Source organism: Dendropsophus ebraccatus, chromosome 15 (genome assembly GCF_027789765.1).
Source record: "Dendropsophus ebraccatus isolate aDenEbr1 chromosome 15, aDenEbr1.pat, whole genome shotgun sequence".
NCBI lineage: Eukaryota > Metazoa > Chordata > Amphibia > Anura > Hylidae > Dendropsophus > Dendropsophus ebraccatus.
Window position 1 is genome coordinate 35,671,810 of NC_091468.1, and position 6,271 is coordinate 35,678,080.

Sequence of the window (6,271 nt, forward strand, 5' to 3'; positions counted from 1 at the left end):
ACAAGGTGAGGCTTGAGCGTGGCACCAATGAGGCTGACCACGGTGCCGGGCGGTATGTGGGGTGAGGAATATATGGTGGGGTCTGGCCAGGGTGCGCCTGGCTACTGTATTTTCAGCACTGCTGGGGCTGTGCTGGAGCTGGCATGCAACTACGCATGTCAGCGCTGACACACCTGTCATAGGTCCGCTATCATAGTTCTAGAGAGTCATTTGTTATAATGATTCGGACACTTTAATACAAGGCTTGGATTCCAGAAGTCAGACGCAGGTGAATTTTCCTTTATGCATAGTGTTTTTTCCTACTATTCACAAATAAAACTTTTTTGAGTATTTTGTGATTCATGCCTTCAATACTCAGTATTCAAACACCATGACAAGGTTGTCCTGGGAGCTTTTACGGTGAAGGTAAAGGTAATCGGATGTAAACTACTTTTTATATGAATGGAGAAATTCTACAACTTTAGAGGTTACTTTGCGAGTCTGGAAAAATGTCACTGTGCTTCATAACTTAAACACATGAAGCCAAGCTGGCAGTATGTATGTCTGGAGACACAGGGATATACAAAAACCTAACAGTTTAATCTCCCAATGTAAACACCATTTGCTGCAGAAATCTAAATAGCAGAAACAGATCATAGCGGAGACTTTTTCCATGAGGTCATTATACAATGTTGCATTAGTAGACAGATACCTGTACTGGTGCTGTTTGGTGATTCAGCTCTTGCTAGTCTCTATACTGGATACTATGGACTCATCTGTACAACATCTGCTTGTAATGCTAAGTGCACCATGACCTTTAATTAACTTTGGCAATTTACTCAGCAATTATGAACTTCTAAGATTGTTGTCTAGTTTACCTATTAACAGCTTTTTTACTGTAGAAAAACTGGAAAGCACCAATAGCATCATAAGGCTACTCTTGATGGTACGTTATTTTTAATCTTAGGGTGCATTCACACTGAGGAAAACAGATCCAAATTCCGAGCGGGATTGCTGCCGCTGGCGAATTTTTTTTTGTGCAGATCTGCACCAGACCAGCAGTAAATTTGACTAAATAACTGAACACAGCATCAAATCCGCCTCATCAAATCTGCTGTGGATCCTGTATGTGTGAACACACCCTTAATTGGATTCCACCACACCCATCTGTTTCTTCTGCTGACTTTGTTCTGCACTGCAGACAGTTAAGCTAGTTGTGATTGACAGTTCCATCACCACTCATATTCCTCCCTTACCAGTCTATGATCTGTGTGCTCTGGAAGTCAGAGGGCTGGTCCAAGAATACATTTGGCGCTCTACTCAGTGCTTGCTATAAGTCTTATTTGGATTTGGCTGGTGTTTACCTGTAATGATATTTTAGATCTTCTGACTAGAAATGAGCAATCTGCTCGGACTTTTGGTCCGATGGCATCGGCGCTCTCTCATCATGTCTGTGATTCCGGCCGCATAGTTGCGCCAGGATATTCCAGGGAATCGCTGTTGAATTCCCTGGAATATCCTGGCCACATATTCGCAGGATCGCAACTATGCGGCCGGGATCAAGGGCATGATAATAGAGCGCCGATGCCATCGGACCAAAAGTCCGATGGTCCGCTCATCCCTACTTCTGACCTCTGTCTTACCTTTCTTTGACGTCCCCTATCTCTGCTGGTTTGGTACTGTATTTGTTTTTCTCAACAATTTCTGTATGACCATTCTTCAGCGTTTGTCTTGTCTCATTGTGAACTTTGGCGTCAGAAAGGGACCATTCATTGACCGGTTGTCACCGACCCCCTAGGCCAGGGGTCCTCAACTGGCGGACTGCGGAGGCCAGCTGTCCGGACCCCTGGTCAGACCTCCCACCGCAATGCCTTCCGCCCCATAGGTGTACTGCCCTTAGATTTCAGTACGCCTGTGGGGCTGGGGGCAGTGTTGTTCCGGCCCCCGGCTGATACGTGCTCTCTGGGGACATCCCGGGGATTCCCCAGCAGAGCGCGCACCAAAGACCTAAGTGTACGCCGCCGGCCTGTACTTCCGGGAAGTTCAGGCCGGCGGAGTACACTGAGGTCACTGGCTCGCGCTCTGCTGGGGAATCCCCGGGACATCCCTACAGAGCGCGTATCAGCCGGGGGCCGGACCGACAGTAGAAGAGAAGAAGACAGCTGCAGTGGGGAACGAGGTGCTAGGTGAGTTGTGGTTTGTTTTTTTTTGTCTGGGGGCCATCGTTAAGGGGAGAGCGCACAGGGGGGCTATATACTACAGGTGGGAGTGCACAGGGGGGCTATATACTACTGGGGGGAGCGCACAGGGGGGCTATATACTACTGGGGGGAGCTCACAGGGGGGGCTATATACTACAGGGGGAGAGCACACAGGGGGGCTATATACTACAGGGGGAGAGCACAGGGGGGCTATATACTACTGGGAGGGGCTATATACTACTGGGGGGAGCACACAGGGGGGTTATATACTACTGGGGGAGAGTGCACATTGGGGCTATATACTACTGGGGGGAGCTCACGGGGCTATATACTACTGGGGGACAGCGCACAGGAGGCTATATACTACAGGGGTTGAGCACACAGGGGGGGATATATACTACTGGGGGAGCAACAGGGGGTTATATACTACTGGGGGAGAGCGCACAGGGGGGATATACACTACTGAGGGAGCAACAGGGGGCTATATACTACCAGCGCAGTCACCCCCTTTGTACCTAATATCAAAGGGCTGATGAGAGAGAAAAAATGCCAGTTTTCCCGCTAATAAGCAGAAATTCTGTATGTAAATAGTTGAACATTTGTGAAAAGTAACAAAATACGTTTCCTACTGATGTTCAGCTTGGACCTTCACCTGACAATAGACCCCGGTAAGTGGACCCTCACTAAAAGTTGTTGAGTACCCCTGCCCTAGGCAATAGTAGGGGGGGGCCTAGTGCTAGAGTTCATTATTGTGTCTTCCCTACCTATTTAACCTGGTTGTACATTCCTAACACACATGGTTTGTTATGGAAAACAGGTCACAAAAACAAAACAAAAACAGCCCAAAACTATTTTACCTAATATATTTCAATTGCTGAAGATTTATTTGTCCCCCTTCTCCTTTTTGATTGATTGATTCTTAAGCACTTTCCTTTTATTTTCCAAATAAAGGTTTTGTTTCATTTATCAAGATATCCCAGCAGCTTCCCACAAATAATGGGTTTCATATGTCATGTGCCTTGTGTTGTCTCCTAGGTCAAATATTCCCAAGGTCTCAGCAATGGATAAGGGTCAAGCAGAAAAGGCAGCAAGGAATGGGAAAAATGTCACCTATTTTACAAACTATGTGACCAGTTTATGGACTGAATATGCAGTACAAATATATTAGTCTTGGTCCATAAAACGATGTCTACACCTTCTCAGTTTTACAGCAAGGTATAGAATTACATGAAAGAAAATGATAAGGTAATTTACAAGAGTCATTTATGTGGTCTTCCCTGATGGCCTCTTTGTTCACACCTGTTTCACATAATTGAAGGGAACTGACTTGGATCTAGTCTTGACAGATCGTATTTATGTCAGGCCATAGGGAAGGGCAAGTAGTTATTTTGGACATGAAAAGGCTGCAAATCGCATAGACCTGACAGACTGAACTGAAGGCCAAGCATTAGGCTAACTCACTATTTAGTTTTATATCCAGTTATTAAAATGTGAAAATACAAAATATCAGTGATCAGCATCAGATAGACAAACCAATAAACATAAAAGTAACTGGTTCACAAGAAAAGCAAACTACTGCTATAAAAAAGGCAATATTTGGTATTTTTGTTCTCGTTAAACAATGTGCTACTGTACATAAAAGTCCATGGGAAAACAGCCATGTCAATGAAAGGCTGAGTTCACACTACAGGATTTTTCCTCCATCATTGCCAACAGCCATCATTAGCAAATATTGAATCTCTTTTTGACGGACGTCAATAATAAAGGCCAAAAAAATCCTGTTGTGTGATGTATCTAATGTAAGATTACATCGCGTGAAAGTACACAGTACAGTATATACAGTACTAGCTAATTTGGTCACGGCAGTATACAAAAATTTAAGCTCGGATGAACAATATCTGAAGGGTAAGGAAAAGCCCAAGCAGCTAATTTGTAAGGAAGGCCACTTAGGGTACAAAGAATGTATATCTTTTAAAAAAAATTGCCTGTTATAAACCCAGGTGCTATCCCTCAGTATGGAGTGGAATAAAACTTGTATATCCATATACATACTTGGGATGGCCATGTGTGTATGTGTTTCCAAAGGAGAAGGGTTGTGTTCTAATTCTGATGAAGGGCACATCCGAAAGAAGAAAAACTTTTATCATGGTCTGGTATCGTTTAGATTATACATTAGAACTGGCAGTTCAGCCCACTATTGTACAAATCAATGCAATAAACTATTTAAGGCTTTTATGGAAACCATATTGCTGCTTATAGTTATAGGTAGAGATGAGCGAGCATGCTCGTCCGAGCTTGGTACTCGTTTGAGTATTAGGGAATTTGACGGTGCTCATTACTCGGAGGAGCATCTTGCGATACTCGAGACAATGTCATCTTCCTCTTCCTGCATGTTTGGCAGCTTTTTTTCAGCCAATCATCATGCAGGAGAGGCTTTGGGTGCTTGTAGCATCACGTGGGAACCCTACATGTCGATAGCAGCGATTGGCTGGCCAGATCAGATGACCTGGGCATATAAGAATCAGGTCCTGCGATGCTCGCTTCAGAGGCAGGCTGAAAAAGAGTAGAGAGAGAGCTGCTGTCTGTCAGGGAGAGTGTTAGGCAGGGAATTAGTGTGCGGTTAGGCAGGAATCAAACACAAAGAACCCAACAGTCCTTCTAAGGGCTTAAAATTTTTAAAACATATATATTTTCTTTCTACTCTTGGCTGCTGGCTTAGATTTGTAGTGCAGCTGTCAGTAGTCAATTTGTCCTGTTGCTGACATTCTCCTGGTTGGCTGGGATCTGTAGTTCAGCTATACCTATCCTTACTGTGCAGTGTCCTGTGCAACGGGTGCCTTAAAAAAAAAGGCCCAAGTAACACACATACTTTATATGACCACCTGGCTGTTGCCCATAAATTGGCGTAATGTTGCGATTAGCCACCCTCAAAGGCATCCATACATGCTGCCCCTGCTGTTTCCTATCCATTTCCATGTTGTTTTCTGAGGTTTCCAGGTTTTCAGGCAACCTTCCTTGTGCAGAGCTTTGGTCCCCTGCAAAAATGCTTGAGTTTCCCATTGACTTCAATGGGGTTTGTTACTCGAGCACCCAAGCTTTGGGAAATATACATCTCGAGTTTTGAGCACCCGAGCATTTTAGTGCTCGCTCATCTCTAGTTATAGGGATTTTCTGGGATTTTTTTTAAATGGTATATATGGTTGGGTTAAAAATAAAACGAAATCACCTAAACTCGCCTTTCCCAGTACCCTGCACTGACAATCCTCGTCTGACAGTCCTCACCATTTATTTTTTCTTGCTAGTCACATGTTGTCTTGGCCCACCAGTAATTGGCTGAGTCTGAAAATTTCTACCGAGATAGGATGTCATCAGGAAGCAGCAGCTGGGGGGGACCAGGAAAGGTGAGTATAGATTTTTTGTAACCCTCCTGCAGCCATATATACATTTTAAAAAAAAATTCTCAGACAGCCCCTTTAATGACATAAAGATAAAATAAAATAATAAATAATAATAAAAAAAAAATCTGTTTGGTGTTTGGTTGATTAGGACTTCTGGCCTCAAAGGGCACTCTAGGCAGCAGTCATTTTTTGAGTACCACTAGGGAGGGCTTAGATGAAGACAATGATGTCCATCTATCTCCCCAACTTCAGCGCTGGGGCCTGCTTCACGCTGCTCTGGCCACTCAGTTGGCAGGCGGCTTAGCCATTCAGGGACTGTGTAGTGGGGTCCCAACTCTTCTGCTGAATGAGTGAGTGGGCCTGCCATTGTCATGTGTCAAGTTCCCTTTGAGAAGTGACTAGCCAGAGACAGGGGGACTGGAGCAGTGGGGAGCAGGCCCCAGTGCTGGAGCCAGCGAGGTAAGAGGACATCATTGTCTTCATCCAATCGAAAAACACCTCTCACCCAAATAACCCTTTAAGTACTGTATATGCGCCTTTGACAACAAGCAGAACTGGCTTCATGTATATGCCCCTTTAATAACAAACAGCCTGGCCTCAAGTTTATGATCTTTTGCTAACAAGAAATAATGTGCACATTTTTTTAATGTATTTTATGTAAAGTAAATTTATTTATTTAGAATTAATAATCAAC